This window comes from Camellia sinensis, chromosome 5 (genome assembly GCF_055761805.1).
Source record: "Camellia sinensis isolate YWXY chromosome 5, ASM5576180v1, whole genome shotgun sequence".
Taxonomy (NCBI): Eukaryota; Viridiplantae; Streptophyta; class Magnoliopsida; order Ericales; family Theaceae; genus Camellia; species Camellia sinensis.
The window spans coordinates 211587271-211606102 of NC_138965.1; positions in this window are offsets into that span (position 1 = coordinate 211587271).

Consider the following 18832-nt stretch of genomic DNA (forward strand, 5'->3'; position numbering starts at 1 on the left):
GGCTTGCTCACATAGTTGGTTTTAAAAATCAAGTGAAAATACTTACAGACGTTATGAATTAAAGTGAGAAAAAAATATATTTTAAGATTGTATTCGATTTAAGACTTTAAGTAGAGATTTAAGATTCATGATTTTGAAAAGAAAAACAAAAAGCAAGTAAAATATGAAATATAATTACATTTTACATATTTTTCATATCTATTTTTTTCTTTTTCATTTCTGAATTTTTATCCAAATTTATAATCTAAACACAACCTAAAAAATTAAAATGAAAAAATAATGAAACTTTTTTTTTATCATACAATAAAATATTAATAAATTAAATTATAACAAAAATACTAGTGTCACTTTATCATTCAACCTTGAACCTTTGACATTCACTTTCCTATCCAACAGATAACTACATGAAAAGAGTACAATAAACAAAGTTATGTTGGGATGAGAGCCGTAGAATAAGCAATACTACAAGTTTTACTTGGCATGTAGTGAGTAAGTCGAGCAGGTTTAGATATAAACCAACTAAAGTCTTATTATTATTCTTTTATAGTTTGTTTTGATCAGATATTATTGGAGGAGACCACGTTAGGTGAATTTTTGTGCTCGCCGTAGCAAATCCAATCCATATCTAATCCGTACATTACATGCATTTTTAAAATGTTGATTTGCAATTTTATTACTATAAAATAGTTCAATTATTCAAGAATATGCCAATGGATCAAGTTATCCGTCTTTCATATTGGGTTTCTAGTATTTAATCCAAAAAAAAAAAGATTTAAAGTCAAAAAATTATAAATTAGTACAAAATCATTTGGAAAGAATGATTTTTCTAAAGAAAAGATTGGAATTTACTTTTGAAATGATAAAATTGTCCCTCCTCTCTCTTCCTCTATCTTCTTTTTTCTCTACAAACCCCACCCCACCACAATCACCCTCTCCCGCAACCCCTTCCCCACGCTTCCTTTCCCCTACCATCTCCTCGCCACACTTCTCAACTTTTCATCCACCCTTTCCCACCATCCCTAGCAAAGGAGGTTGTGAGAGATATAGTGGTGTTTTGAAAAATTGGTAAAAAATTAAAATTTTGACTTTTTTGTGACTTTTTTATGTTAAAAAAGCTAACTTTTTTGTATAAAAAAGTTAAAAAGTCAAAAAATTAACTTTTTACCAAAGTTTTCAAAACCCTCCATAATAAACAATGGGCTAGCAATGATCACGAACAGAAGAAGGGTGACTAGCAATAGGACAGAGGCAGGAGGAGGGGAAAAAATGAAAGAGAAAGGAAAATAACCAAAATGTCAAACATTTATTTATTTCAATCAATTTTGAACTTCCCTCTTTCTATTACAATTATAATTAAAGCAATTTTTTTTTTTATTTATTAGAGTTAGGGTTAACCTACAAAAGTTAAAAATACAATAGACATTATTCTTAACAAAAAAAAAAAAAAAAATCACTAGAAAATTCAGACTCTAAATTTTAATCCTATTACCATAATTATTATTATTTTATTATATTTAATTTTTAATAAAGTTTTCAACTCTACATTTTAAACTATTTTAGACTATAATTGCATGCATCACATAGCACCAATTATTGGGATAATTATTTGTGGCACTGGTCCAATGTCTGCCAAACCCATAGTAAGATGTTGATTGATGGGTAATTATTTGTATACCCATAAGGTTACAAATTGTCTATAATTTACAAGTCAATATCATGGTTAAAAGTCCCAGCATCCCTTGTCGTCGCCGAAACTTTAGAATTTTTAGATGTGGTGTAACAACAAAAATATGTATATAAATGACTAAAAACTTTAAAAAAATATGAAAATTTTATTTAGAAAATATAACTAACTTAAATGAAGTAATTAGATAAAAATATATATATATATATATAAACTACTTAAGAAAATATAACACACCAAAGAAAAAAAAAAACACTAAATAATGTGTTTATGTAAAAAAAAATAAACTACTTAAGAAATATATAAACTTAAAAAAATAATAATAATAAAGTTATACTTACCACATTTATATATATATGGATAAAAGATATTTTTAATCTCTAAAATATGTGTTGTTTGTGATTTTAATTCCTTAAGTTTTAATTTTGTCATTTTAACCTTTAAAATTGTCAATTTGAGTCAATTTGGTCCTAACTCTATGTCGTCCACCTATATTGATAATGAGAATATGGATAAAAGACAGTTTTAATTTCCAAAGTATGTATTCCTTGTCATTTTAATCTTTTAAGTTTCAATTTTTTTCATTTTGATTCCCAGCATTATTAATTTGAGTCAATTTGGTCCTAATTCCAATTGATAACTTAGAGAACTAAAATAACAATATTAAATTTAAGAGACAAATGACAAAGAACACACACTTTAGAGAACAAAAGAGTCTTTTCACCAAAGATACAATATTTTTCCTATTATCAATTTAAAATGACAAATAAAATAACACATACTTTAAGGAGAATTTTTTTTAAGGTCTCTAATATTAAGATTATATAACATAAAGGACATCTAATATTTTCATAATGTCTAAGGTCCCTCAAATTGATCTAGAGAAATTCTCTATCTCCAGAGAAATTTTGAAAGAATTTCTCTGAACTCCCAGAATTTCCCTGGACTTTTCAGAGAAATTCTCCCAAACCTAGAGGAATTCTCTCCAAAACCAGAGAAATTTCATTTTTTAGCTCTCTACTCATCTCTCAGACCCATTTCATCTTCTTCACCATCTTCATCACAGATCTTCAACCTAATAATATTCAAATTTTAAGTTTCTTCTTATTTCACACATTTTTTCAGTAACCAAGCACGCAACCACTGATACAAAGTCCTCCCCAACCCAGAGAAATTCTCTCAAAACCAGAGAAATTTCCAGGCAAACCTTTCCAGATAAATTCTCTCAAACCCAGAGAAATTCTCTTCAAAATCAGAGAAATTTCATTTTCTGTGATTTTTAACATCTCTCAGACCCACTTCATCATCTTCATCACAGACGTTTCAACCTAATAATATTCAAATTTTAAGTTTCTTTCCATTTCACACGTTTTCTCAACAACCAAACACGCAACCACTGATACAACAATCAACTAATCAATAAAGCATAAGGAAACCCAATTGCGCAATTTTCACAATGACCATCATTATCATCTAAAATAGCACTTAAATTCATCAATCTTTATAGTTACATATACATATATATATAATTCACCTGAAAATAAGGCGGACGAGCAGAGAAAATTCAACTAGAAAATTCCCTAGTCTAAACCAGAGAAAATTCAACTAGAGAAATTCTCTGGTGCAACCCAGAGAAAATTCAATTGAACAATTATAGACTTGTAACAAACTTGGTCTTTGTGAGGAATTTTGTCGAACACTTTACTATTATTATCTAGAAGTCGGGTTTTGGAATAGAGAGAGCTTGAGAGAGAGAGAGAGAGAGAGAGAGAGAGAGAGAGAGAGTGGAGTTAGAGGCTGAAAGAAGAGAGAAGAAAGGGAAAGCAAGACTTGAAAAGGGTAGTGAGAGTGCGGTGGTTAGATAGGGTAGGGTGGCAGAGCGTGGAAATAAAGTAGCGCAGAGAGGGCGGAGTTAGAGAGGGCGGAGATGAGGGAGGGCGGTCTGGGAGACGATGTTGGGGGAGGGGATTCGTAGATCAGAGCTTGCTGTTCTTCTTCTTTATCCACCATTGTTGAAGCTCAGTAGTGACACACAGTAGAGAGAGAGATAGAGAGAAAGAGAGAGAGAGAGAAGTGTAAAAGGCACGATTGATCTGCACACCATGATGTTCTACGAAAATCTCTATTACAACCTAAAATAACATTGAGAGACCTTAGACATCAAAAAATATTATTGCGGACCTCTCATTCTACTAAAAGTTGAGTAGGGATCTTAGACCAATTTTCTCTACTTTAAAGACTAAAAAGTATCTTTTATCCTATATATATTTTAGGGGTTGTTTGGGGTTTCCTAAATAAGTGTACTTTTTGACTTTTTAGACTAAAAAGTTGAGGAAAAAAATATGGTTGTTTGGGTTAACTTTTTGACTTTTTATGAAAAAATGTGTATTAAAAAATTGTATAAATTAGTGTGTAATTGTCTACTTTTTGGAGTGTGTAATTAGTGTATAAATTAGAGTGTGAGTTGTACGGCTGTCATGTCTACAAAGGTGGAACAGATGCTAAGAAGTAATTGTCTACTTTTTGGACATTGCACTGGACGATGTTATTCGGCTCGTAGGAGCCATCATCGATCCAGTTTTGATAATCTAAACCGTTCAATGTGTAGAAGTCGTCGAATACTATATTTTGTAAAAAAAATACGTTAATCGGATATCGATAGCTATCTGATCAGATTTTTTTTTCCAACCGTTAATTATAACACCTTTATTTTTTTATAAAAAACTGTTTTGATCATGTAGTTATCGGTATCCGATCAATGTGATTTTTTACAGACATATAGTACTCGACGAGTTCTACACATTGAACGGTTCAGATTATCAAAACGGGACCCATAATGGGCCCCCACGGGCCGAACAACAGTGTGTTAAAATTGCACCCTAACTGTGCAATTTTTGTTACACAACGCAGCACAGATCTGACGCTGTCAGATTAATATATTGTAATTTTGTGTGTAAAATTAATTTTTTAATATTTTTTTTAGTGAATAATGATAACTTTTTAACTTTTTGAGTAACTTTTTGACTTTTTATCTTTTTTGTGACATGCCAAACTTGGCCTTAGTGTATCCACCTATACTAGTAAGGGGCGCATTACACAAATTTTAAACAAAAATTATGGGACATAAATAAAAGGGAAGTGATTAAGACCCCCTCCAATCACCACCCCCCCCCCCACACACATGACGGGTGGTGATTGGAGGAGAAGGAAAAAAAGAAAAAGAAAAAAGAGAGGGGGTCCAAAAAAAGAGAGGGGGTCAAAGGGGGTGCCTCCTTGAGGGGATCCAACTCATTTTTCTAAATAAAATTTATGAAAATCAATAAAAATTACCAAGGTGCTGTTTGGTAATACTTACGTTTTCAATTTTCTATTTATATTTACAAAAATTTTAAAAACTCAAATAAAAACTTGTTTGGTAAAATTTTTGATTTATAAATCAGTGGTCTCAGTTTATAAATTTGGCCAAAAAATGTGTTTCCATTTTGAATTTTCAGTTTTTTTTTTTTTTTTTACCACCCAACACTAGCTACCACCCGCCACCATTTTCCACCACCGTCTTTCGCCGCCACCACCACCCACCACCCCCCACCATTTTCCACCACCACCCACCCCCCACCACCACCTGCCACCACCACTCACCACCCACCTGCCACCACCACCCACCACCCGCCACCACCACCACCCACCTGTCACCCACTCGCCACCACCACCCACCCCTTGCCACTACTACCACCACCACCACCACCCACCTGCCATCTACCACCCATTACCGCCATTACCATCCACTGTCTGCCGCCACCACCCGCCACCTACTTGCCGTCACCACTCACCACCCACCTGTCACCACCATCCACCACCTGCCAACACCACCAGTTACCTGTCACCCACCCACCCACCCGCCACCACCACCACCACCACCACCCGCCCACCACCACCACCACCACCATCACCCACCCGCCACCTACCTACCACCACTACTCACCACCACCCACTCGCTACCACCTACCACCCGCCACCGTCACCCACCCACTACCACCAACTACCCGCCGCCGCCACCACCACCACTACCCACTCGCTACCACCCACCACCCGCCACCGTCACCCACCCAACCACCATCACCACCCACCCACCACCGCCACCTGCCATCCGCCACCCACCTGCCACCACCACCCGCCACCACCACCACCACCACTACCCACTCGCCACCCGCCACCGTCACCTACCCACCCACTACCACCACCGGCCACCTACCCACCACCACCTGTCATCCGCCACCCACTTGCCACCACCACCCACCACCCACCACCCACCACCGCCACCGCCACCATCCGCTCGCTACCACCCACCACCCGCCACCGTCACCCACCCACCTGCCACTGTCACCCAACCCACCACCCACCGTCACCACTTTTCACCATTGTCTTTCGTCGCCACTTGCCGCCACTTGCCACCACTTGCCATTTTTCACTCTTTTTTATATTTTTTAAAATTTTTAAACATTTTGTCAATTACCAAACGCGTTTGTAGTTTATGTTTTTCAAAAAATAAACAAAAATCAGTTTATAAAATTTTTGTAAATATAAACTGAAAACGTAAACGTTTACCAAACACACCCCAAGTAAATAAATTAAAAATTGTCATTGAAAATTTTGAACAGTTCATTTGTCATGTAATGAAGGAAAATGAGAAATTAAGAGAAATGTCCTCATATAAATTTCAATACTATCCATTAAAACAAAAAATTATTGAGCGAATTACACTCACCGTCCTTATAATTTAGAACTCGTATCACTTATACATTTGATTCTGAATTTTAAATCTTGTTCCAAATAAGGACAATTGAAGATACCATTGCTCAATTTCAATGGCAAAATTATCAATTTGATAAAATATAAACTAATTTGACAAATATAAATGTTAAAAAAATATTTTTGAATTTTTAAAAATTATTTCTACTCACCAAAAATAAAATTATGTAAAATTGATAAATCTTTTACACATTTATTTATTTAACCAAATTAATTTTTATTATACGTTTGAATGATGATCATGTAATAGGTAGTTGTTAGACTTTTATAATTGTTTGGGATACACTAAAAAAGTGCACTTATTCATCTTTTTATCTTTTTTGGGTCACATCATCTCTTTATTTTTCTGTACATCTTTTCATAAAAAGCCAAAAAATACACTTATTTAGATCATCTCAAACTAATTATTATGAAAATAAAAACAATCATCCATTCATGATCATCATTCAAACACATAATAAAAAATAATTTGGTAAAAAAAAGTGTGTAAAAGATTATTTATCAATTTTATATAATTTTATCTTTAGTGGATAGAAATAATTTTAAAAAATTCAAAAATATTTTTTTGATATTTATTTTTATCAAATTAGTTTATATTTTATCAAATTAACAACTTTGTCCTTAAAATTGAGCAATGATATCTTTAATTATCCTTATTTGAAACAAGATTTAAAATTCAAAATTAAATGTGTCACAATTAAAAAATTAAGGACCAAAGTGACACAAGTCCCAAACTATAAGAATTGTTAATATAATTCACCCAAGATTATTTTATCAAGATTTTCTCACAAAGGAAAATTGAGAACTTTATCAAAAGAATACCAAACTATTTAATAAATTTTATGAAACAATAAAAAAAATATTAAACAAAGAATTGTGAGACAGAAATAAGAACTACAAAAATTAAAAAGAATATATGGAATTGCTAAGTGATGAAATTAGAAAAAGGCACCATATACAAAGGATTTTCACTTTTTCCAGGGACAAGATGCCCAAAAAGGCGAAAGTCCAATTGTGGGAAAAATTTACATTTATATGCGCAGCCATGCAGGGCGGCCTCGTTTGGCAAATTAATATTTTAATCAAAAAATTATTAAAAAAACTTAAAAAATTTATAATTTATATTAAAAAGTTAAAAAAAAAAATTTCTTTACTTTTTGCATATTTTCTTAAAAAGTTAAAAAGCTATTCCAAACATACTCAATATGTTTGGTAACAACTTTTCAAAAACACTTTTCAGAAAATTTTATTTTTTTATTTTTCGTATTTTTGTTTTTACTGAATTTTTTTAATATTTTGAGCAATTTTTTTTTTTAATTTTTAGACATACCTAACATAAATATACCTAAAAAGTAAAAAAAAAAATTAAAAAAAACCTTTTAAAAATTCACTAAATACCAAAAATATAAAAAAAAATACGAGAATTCAGTACACTTTTTGTATTTTTATGTATTTATTAATTTTTAAAAATATTTTTTCACAAATTTTTTACTTTTTAGATACATCTAAGTAAGGTGCATCTAAAAAAGTAAAAAAAAATGTTTAAAATTTTAAAAATATTCACTAAAAACAAAAAAATATGAAAACAAAAAAACTCAGTTTTCAAAAAATTTAATTCAAAAAACTCAAACCAAACACACTGACTAGTTTTTTTTACCTCATATTTTAACTAAAAAGTCAAAAAATTATTAAAATAGCATGTTTCCAAATGAGGTCGAACCAGTTTCTATGCACGTATAATTATTTTTCTACGCGCGGATACCCAGGCTAGATACTAAACAAGCAAGCTAACAAAACATAAACAATCACAATAAACATACCTTCAATCAGAGAAATGCAGAGCAGACAACTCTTGTTGTTTATGCAATGGAGTGGTCTGCATAAGAGAAGAGTCTGTGAAATGAAGAACGTGTTTAAAAGATATGTAACTAAAAAGCAGGATTCCCTGTCTAAACAGACAAAACACCAAACCTTAAACCCGAGAAATGCAGAGTATGCAATAAACTGGTGGCATGAAAAAAGAACTTTTTAAAGGAATTTACAAGCAAAAAGGAGGGTCACCATGCCTTGAAAAAAAACAAAACAAAAAATCGCACAAAACAAAAGTAATCAACAATATAAATCGGACACATGAAAAGGCTCGTTGGCCCCTTTCTCCAACACCAACGGCTACCACTATCCTCCCCTACTAACCCCTAAGCTTGCCAATTGTTTGCCACGATCACCATCCCTTGATCCTACAACAACAATTGGTTTGTTGGCCCCTTTCTCCACCACCAACGGCTACCACTATCCTCCCCTAGTAACCCCTAAGCTTACCACTTGTTTACCACAATCACCATCCCTTGGTACTACAACAACAATTGCGGTCCTCACAAACCCTATCTCCTCCACCACCACGACTGCCGCCAGTCTCACTACTGCAACCATCTGAACTAACCATCAAATTCCATGCCCTCTAATTCATGGCGTCAATAGCTCAAAACTAAGCATCATAGAGCAACCTTGTTTCCTTCAAATCCACTAGGGGAGAAAAATTACAAGTTATAGAAACAAAAAAATACTATTCACAATACCACAAACCTGGAATATAGGGGATTGTTGGCTTCACAAATCTTGTAGTTTTGAAAGAACCCACAAACATTCCTACCTATTTCCATTTGTTTGCATTACTTGGAAAATATTAAATAAATAGACAAATAGAATCAACATAATCATCATCAAAGAATAATAATTTCTAATTCATTAAATATTAACATATAAACTAAGCAAAAATAAGCAAGTCACTACAAGAATTAACACTTTTAGCAACAAAAAAATTGGTCGCTGAAAGTCTATTTTTGGTCGGCAAAAGTTATCCGCGATCAAAATTTTTGGTCGCTAGTTTGGTCGCCAATTGAGGGTCGGCAAAAGTAATTCGCGACCAAAATTTTCGTTAGTCGGCAAAAGTTGGATTTGCCGACTAAATTTTTGGTCGCTAAATATTTAATTACCGCGACTAATTTATTTTGTCGCTAAAATACTTTGGTCGCGAAAAGTGATATTTTCCCGACTAAATTTCTTAGTCGCCAATTGTCACATTTCGCAACCAAAAAGTTTGGTCGCCAATTATCACATTTCGCGACCAAATTTTTTGGTCGCCAATTATCACATTTCGCGACCAAAAAATTTGGTTGTCATTTGTTACTTTTCGCGACCAAAACTTTTGGTCGGCAAAAGTGAGTTTTCACGACCAAGAACTGTTTTGGTTGGCAATAGATGTATTTTTTGCGACCAAAACTCTTGGTCGGCAATTATCATTTTTTGCGAAAAAAATTTATTTTGGATGCCGCGACTAATAAATTGGTCGCCAAAGCAGGAAAATAATACACCTGTAATATTTAGCGAATTCATAATCAAAACAGGACGAATTCATAATCAAAACATGTCTTATTATAAAATTTTCTATATCCAAGTTTCAACACATAACTCAGCAGCAGCAACATTGATTCCAAAAACAAGGAACGATTCACAAAACCCTATTCTAAACGCCAAAAACCAAAAAACAATTCATTCCAACAAAAATTTAACATAATCAGCATCAATTTCAAAAAAAAAGAACATCTGGTGTTAACAAGGTTGAGTATTATTGTTCTTTTTTATGTAGGGCATCTAGCTCCTTTTTGGCCTCTGCAAATCTCTCTTTGTCGTACGCTTCAACAAGGTAAACTACAGAATCCACCTGCATGATGATCAAAAATTATATACTATTTGTGAACAAAATTCAAGACTCTTTGTCATATAAATGAGCTATGATTTGTCCTTTTCGTGCCTTGACAGAGAAAAAAACTAACAGCAATAACAATAACAGGATGGAAAAACATTTATTCGGACAGTAGTTCATTTAGCCAAGATTCAGCCCTGATACTCAGAGAGTCTTGCATAAAATTTTTCTATCATAAAAACCTCTTCTGCCTTGATACTCATTTCAATTGTATTTTCTGTGATTAATTTTGTGATCGATAGTGTTGTAGAATTATTGAATTTTTATACTTTTTCTCCCAACAAATTCTGTTAACAAACTCCATTTTTCCATTAGTATAAAAAAAATTAGTGCTAATAACATAGTTGTGGACACACAATCACACAAATGATCTCCCTATCCAGCAAAGAATGACTAACAAAAAACAAATTCCACAATTTAGGAAGACCATAATCAATGCTCAAGGGTCCCCTTCATAACATGGTTTAAAAAGAGGTAATAAATAAAAAGACAGACTCACCCTCACTTCTTTTATAAAGTCGATTCTCATAACTCCAATCTACACATCACAACCGGAAACAAACAACACTTGCCATCATGCCAGGTTACAACCTCACGCAATTTAGGAAGGGTTAATAATAAACATACAACGATAATAAATTAGCAAACCATTGGTGAAGACTACTTTTCATTAATGCTCAATCTAAAATTACATCGCCCCTCCAAAACTTTACTAGCCTCGATATCCATGTGTGACGACAATATTTTACACCCTACTAACCCTACAATCTAACTAAGCATACAGAGCATGCTATCCATTCGAATGGTTTTCAATACTCAAGCTATTGTAAGGGACAGTAATAATTTGGTTGTATACTCTTTCATTTAATGGGTGTGAAAATAACTATACCTGCCAATCCCGTTAAGTCGGATATGTGATACACAACTTCGATTTCCATCCTTCACTCACTTCTTCCCTGATGCAAATCTTCGCCAGAAAGTTTGTTATCTGCAGTGCCCGTGGTAGCAACTGCTTCTTCCTGGATAAATGAGATGGTAATCAAATGGTCAGAAATTAATCTTACATTCTGATGAAACAAAAACAGTGCCATCCATTTATTTGATTTTTAGACCCTTGCAACACACCCAATTGCCTGAAGGGGTAACGGAAGAAAGAAACTGCTTGCAACACCAAAGACTGCAACGAATAAAAATAACTATCAATTTTTTACCATTACAAGTTATTATGTTATCACCATACTGGTGAATCCTACCAGGAAGTACGGAACCATAATACAGATAAAACAGAGGGAATAAAAGTTGGACACAACAACTCGATTCAATAAAAGGCCTGAAGTCCTTTGATCTTCCTTGGAGTCCAAATTAGAAAGATTACCATTCACAACACGATAATCAGTGCTGGATGAATTGGTCATACCAGTCAAAGAATTAGGGCTTCCATTCTTGGAATCACTTGACTCAACTTCATCTCCGCTTTCCCCTTGAACTGAAATAGCCTCTTTCTCATGTGCTCCATTCGTTTGAGTTACATTAGCAGTTGCCTCTTCAGCTTTCTTCTTCTTTTCCTCTCTTTGTTGTCTCCTCTTTGCTTCTTGCTCCTTTAATTGTTTAAATCTGGGTAACGCCAATAACTTGAGACCAAAAACAAGATTTTCCATTGCAACAATACAATCATACAAAAAAACACACACACACACACACACACAAGTCTATATGACGAGCAATGTCATATATTAAACAACAATGTCATCATATTACAATAAATCAACAAGAATTAACCTTTCACCAGGACGGAGCCCCTTTGAAGTTGACTTTTCCACTTGGGGTTCCTTTATGATGGTGCTGGTTTCAAAAACAGATTTCTAAATTTGGGATTGCTCCTCCTTCTTAATGATATTATCACTGAATTTACTCACTGGATTTTTTGTAACCCCTGATTTTTGAAGAAATACTTGTTGTGCCATGCTCAATATGTTATTAGTAAACCTGCACAAAACATAAGTATTTAAAATTCTTGAACATTCGTGGAAGTTAAGGTTACTACTGATAGAACGAGGGAAAGAAAAGAAAGGAAAAAAAAGACATTTTATGGTTTGATCTTGATCATGCTTTTTAGTGTAGTTTCTCTGACAATGTTGTGGCTTCCACCATTTTGATAAGATAAAGGAAAATGTATGACAAGATAATGAACAATGCCATAAGCAGCTACATAATCATGCATTTTGTTATTAACAAATTATGTGCCATTATTAGTCCTCCAGATTTGATAGGATGTAGAGAATTGATTTTTGAGCATGAGCCTTGAAAACTACAAAGGCAGAGAACACCTTAGTTTTAACATGAACAGGATAAATTTAAGAAAAATTGGTAAAATCATCAATAAACAACAGATAGTACTTATAACCAAAATTTCAGGGAGAAAATGGAAACTATAAAGGCAAAAATCAGTGGAGACTACCTCACACGGTTCTGAAGAATGCTGTACCTAGAATGAGGGATGTGAGTTCACTAAATGTGGGATTTCTTGATGGCAAGCATAGAATGTGGGATTTCTTAATGTTTATAGCAGCAAAAGGCTTTAATGGAAAGCTCAGTGTTGGTTCTTTTCTATGCCATTGCCCAAAAATGAAAATTGTGAGGCTGTTGTCTCTCCTCCACTCCAAATTCTGTTTGCAGGTGAAGCAACACATAGAACCCATTATTCAACTACTCATGGAGCCTATTTCAGTGGCCTTAGAGAAACCAACAGGCTTCTTCAACATTATCATTGCAACGGGGTGTGAGAGTTATTGATGCACCACTAAGATCGGAACAATAAGCACTTTTTTTTTGGTTTTTTTGTTTTTGGGAAATAAATATGCTTTTGTTTCCAGCATCATCAGATACAGAAGAAGAAGCATTGCAATATATTCTTATTCACCTAGTAAAAACATAAATATCTTGGTACAAAACTACTCATTTCCCATCAGCAGTCACTTAATGCAATGTGTCCCTTGCTTGTTCTTTGTTATGATATTCGCTGATAGAAATATATATATATATATATATATATATATTTGGTGTACTCAAAATTTTCAAATGCAATTGGACCACAACTCAGATCATCTTGTCAATCAGAAGATGTTTGGGGTATGTTTGTTGAGGAGCAAGGCTAGTAAAAATATATTACCATGTATGATTGCTCATAGTTATAAGAAATCGAAAGACTAATTGATATGTTATGACCTCCTATAAATCATGGAGTAAATTTTTTTTAATATTTTTTTGGGTACAGAATGATGGAGTAATATTGATTATAAATCAGAAAGAGTTAAAAAAAAAAAAACTCCTTACTTCAACAGACAAGATGCGCAGAACTGAAGAGCATACCTTTCTGGCTCCATAGAAGGCTATTATTTATGAAAGGAAGCGAATTTTTGCTAAATACTCTTCCACTGCCAAGCAAAAGAAAAGAGAAACACCTTACTAAAATAAATATTGAAATACACTAGTCAAATAAATGTTTCAAGTATGATACTACACCACCAAGTAACTTCATTTTTTGACAGTGTTTAATGATCAAAAGCCAAATTCAAATACACAGTAACAATCCAAAAAATGAAGTTGAGTAACAATCCAAAAAAGTTGAGTATATTTCCACACAAAACCTATATGTCACTTCAGTCCATGCAATTGTGTAATCAAAATAATGGTTATTAATCTCTTACACCAACAAAACAATTGATAATCAATATGATCATAAATAAAGAAAAACCCACAAAACAAAACATGATAAATGAAATCAAGAGACCCACATTCAGTTGACAAAGAAACCAGAACATATTGCCAACACTAGTTCCCCAGTAATATGCAACCTCTGTTTGGTTGTTGAGAAAAGGCCAAAAAAGAGAGAAAATTCAAATCTTCGTAAACCAACAGATTTTAAAGATTTTGAATTTCTTTCACTTGTACCCATTAAATCGGCAACAAAAATGGAAGGTAAGAGACCCAAATCATTAATCGTAAAGATTAATCACACTGAATGGAAATTAGGAGATAAAATACAAGAAAAATTAAGAAATGGACAGAGGCAGATCCATCCCCACCACCAGTTCTGCCCACCAATCTAACATCCACTCCTAGCCAATCCTCTCTTCTTCCATAGCCCTAGAAATAGCACTAGAAAAACGTAGAAGCCCTAGAAATAGAAATGAATGGGGTACCTTATCAGCGGCATGAGAGTGAGGCTTCGAACGAGATTTCTTAGAGGTTGATTGGGGAGGCTTTGAAGCTTTCTGAATTGCATCTGGCTGTGCGATCGATTCGACTTCGGACTTTCTCTTGCGAAAGTAGTTCCCGAACACAGCGAGCGCGATCAGAGATCCTACAACGACCAAAACCACAGCAACAGGAACAATCGAATCCATTTTTGTTTGCTATTATCCGAATAAACAGAAGATTCAGATATGTATGAGTGATCTTCAAGGTTCGGAATTAGGGTTCAGCTGCAGTGAGTGTTCGTGGATTATCGAGTAGATCGGAAGCTACTTTTGTATCTTCAAAGACAACGATCCTCTGTGTTGAAGGTCATTATGTGAATGAGGGACCACAAAAACCTTAAAGGTCTCCGAATCCCACTCGTTCCCTTCAAGGGAGATCAGGCTTTAATTTTTTTCTGAAATTCAATTCCCGCCCCACGTTTCAAATTTCCCCCCAAACTTTTGGCGACCAAAAGATCAAATTAGTTGCAAAAACAGGTTCTTTCGCCGACAAAAATTTTTAGTCGCCAAATCTCAATCAACGGCGACTAAAATATTAGTCGCTAAAAGTACTAATTTGGCGACTAATTTTCTTTGGTTGCTAAAAGTAAGTTTTTCGCGATCAAATTTTTTGTCGCCAAAAAATATGTGACCTTCCGCGACTAAATTTCTGGTTGGTCGGCAAAAGTATACCACTTTCTGCGACCAACTCATTTTTTGGTCGCCAAAATATAACCTTTTGCGACCAATAATATATGGTCGGCAAAAATAATGATCATTCGCGACTAATTAATATTTGGTCGCCAAATGTTATTTTTTTGCGACCAAAATTTTTTTGGTTGGCAAAAGTGGTCGCAAAATGTGTAAATTCTTGTAGTGAGTTTATTAAAAGGAAGGATGTTCTCATAATTCATGTACAGAACAGCTTTGTCAATCTGTAGCTTTTTCCTTCTTACATTAGATCTTTCCCAAAAAACTACCCTGAAACTCAAGGGTTCAAAGAAAAATTAATTTAGTGAAGTACACTATTGTTTGATGTTCCAATATGATACAAACAAACAAATAGTTAAGTAGTCCCCAAGTTGCAACAATTATATTGAGCTAGATTAATATTGCAATAAAAATGGTCGGGAGGGAGCAAGAAAACAAATTATATCATAATCATCAAGGTCCATTTCTTCACCAGCACTGCTGCTTCTATAGTAGTATTTAAGCCAAAACCATCAATAGATCAGATCTTCAAAAAGCAAATAACAATCCCACCTTTAAAATTAAAAAGTCCACGAAACATGTGCATATAAAGATCCATAAAAATATGTCAAAAAAAATTATTACCGAGGTGTCTCTCTTTGGTAGAGACTAAACATGTTTGGCAGCTTCATTAATTGTAACAAACACGTGATGCAATAACCTTGTGACATCAGCAAGAAAAGTCTAAACAGCTTGCTTAAGGGAAAAAAGGTAAAAAATACATAAAATAAAAATACATTAAAAAGCATCCACGTAGTAATGGCATGACAACAACAGACCTAATGTAAGAACAAACTAAGAAGCAGAAGCCAAAGAAAGACCAGTATACACCAGTAAGAAGTACTGTAATAACCCTCACACTGTCCTAACCGTACTCATATGTACTCATATGATTCTATCTTGTTAAGCTTGCATTTCAAGTCTTGTCCTTGTTTGCTTAAGTGTTACAGCATGCTTTGTACCTCGCCGGTGTGGGTTTAGCCGAGGTCACCCTGAGTCTAGGTCAGTTTTGAACCTCTTACATCTAAGACCATCTTGGAATTTATTTTGGTTAACTCCACCTTCGCTTTGACATGTTGGCCGAGATGTCACTATCTAGGCCGAGGTGTTCATCGCCGAGGCCGAGATGTTACCTTTGAACCCAAGTGACCTTACTCCTGGATTGGTACGACCTAGACCGAGGTGTGGCACATCTAGGCCGAGGTGTTGTCCTTTCTAGCCGATGTCCTTGCCCCTTGCTTGCCGAAGTCTTGTTGTTAGCCGATGTCGTTACTTGTCGTAGTGCTCTTGCCGCCTAGCTTGTTGAGTACACTTTGTCATAGTCTTGTATTTTCACTCAGTCACCTTTTTGAGTAGAACCAACCAACCGTTGCCACGTACCCCTGCAGAGGGTTAAGTCAGCCGACAGACCCAGAAAATATACATTTTTGTATTATATCTTTGCCTTGTAAAGAGAGAGAAGCTCTAGGAAGAAGAAGAAGTTTTAGAGTGAGAGAGTGGGCTTTCGAGCTTGATTCCTAGAGATCAAACCGTTAGATTCGTGTATTGAGGTTAGATTCTTGATTTACTCTTGTTGTTCTTTATGTTTATCTAGCTGCATTGCACGATTGAACCTGTTTTGCACGTCATGCATTGATTTAAAGTTGGTTTTAGAAAGAGAAAATAGTGTTCATGTGTTCTTGAAGAAAAAGTCTTGTTTGATCCGAAAGTTTGCATTAAGATTCATGTTTTTGTATTTGTTCTCACAAGATCCTTGAATATGGGTACCCAGGTCCATGTTTTGAATTCATAGCATGAAATCTCAGATTTTGTAATAGCAAATTATGATCTTTGCATTCATCTTCCTCATGTTCATGTTCTTCAAGAGAGGGAAATCCAGATTTTCCCGACTTCATTTCCTTAAATGTGGCCATCGAGGCCACACCTCGGCAAGGAGGTGTGGGACCTCGGCCTAGACCTGGTAGTTGCCCAGCATGTTTTCCCGAGATAAGAAACTGTGTTTTGTTTTGATTTGACTTAGTTTTTGAAGAATGCCGAGGTCATTTGCATGCATGCAAGACTTGTTTTGAGTAGTGCATTCAATAGACTTTGCCATGTGTTTGTAGGACTTGGACTTGCCTCAACCCCGACGTTTGAAGAACTATGTGAGTGGTGTTTTTAATAAAGTTATGTTATTAAATTTTGATAAAGTTTTGCCTTGCTTGTTTTGGAAAAGTATTTGTTAAGCATGAATGACTATCCCTTGGGTTTTGACAATCTTTGAAAGTCCGTACGTGCTAGGGGACTATAAGTATTTGTAGCACAATCTTTGAAAGTCCGTATGTGCTAGGGGACTATAAGCATTTGTAGCACAACCTTTGTTAATGTCATCCCTTAGAACTTGAAGGCCTTGAAAGACTTTAATTGTTGGGACTTAAAAGATTTGTTAGATAAACTTGATTTGCCCTTGGATTTTGTACAAAATGTGATGTGCCTTGATTTGATAAAGGCTTCGGATATCGTTCATGTAAACCTCTTTATTATTTATACCATTTACTGAGTATCCAAGCTCACCCCTCTCTATATATATGTAGGTGACGAGCAGGACGGCGGTGACGCCTAGATGTACTTGCCACTTGTTTTGGATTTTGCACCTTTGCAACATCTTGAAGTTTATGCTTCTTAGTTGTAATTCATTATATTTTGTATTTGATGGCTGAAAAGCCTTTTGGTCAAGATGTATTTTTGTACCTCATTTTGTTGTATTAAAGCTATGTAAAGATGTATGCCATTCCATTTAACTTATGCACTGCTCTTATGGACTAATTAGATTTGTATATACTGCTTCCGCACATGTTAGCCCCATATGTAATACTCTGATTGTGTGTGAATTTTGAAAGTTGGCCTTCGGTAATCTCGGATTACTGGCCATCATGGCACCATTCTACTAGGGGCGGAATGGGGTCGTGACAGATTGGTATCAGAGCACAAGTTTCTTATATTACGTTATTCACACACTTGAGTCCTAAAGAGCATAGGATTTTCCTTAGAAAAATGTTAGGATCGCATCATATTGCTTGCTATTTGACAAGGTGTGCATCATCTCGGCATGACCATTTGTTATTTGCATACATGATTCTTGGTCCAGTTGTTTTAAAGTTGCATTTTGCATACTCATAGCATCATGAGGAGAGGTAGACCACCAGTTGGCCGAGATCAATCAGAGGATAGACTGGACAGACTAGAAAGATTGGTTGAAGGTTTAACCCGTGAGTTGAGACAAATGAGGCAACAGAATGCTAGTGCTACATCTACCCAGGCCGAACAGACGAATGGCCGACATGCAGTTCCGCTTCCACCTCCTCTAGTGCCTCAAGTGCCTCCGCAGCCAGCCTTGTATGGGGACGGCACGATCGCCTTGATTAGGGAGTTTAAGAAGATGAAACCGCCGAGATTCTCAGGGGGTATAGAGCCGATGAAGGCCGAGGCGTGGGTTTTGGAAATGGAGAAGCTGTTCGAGATCTTTCCCAGCACCGACGCTCAGAAAGTGACATTGGCAGCATTCACATTAGACGACGACGCTCGAAGGTGGTGGATAATGATCCGGGA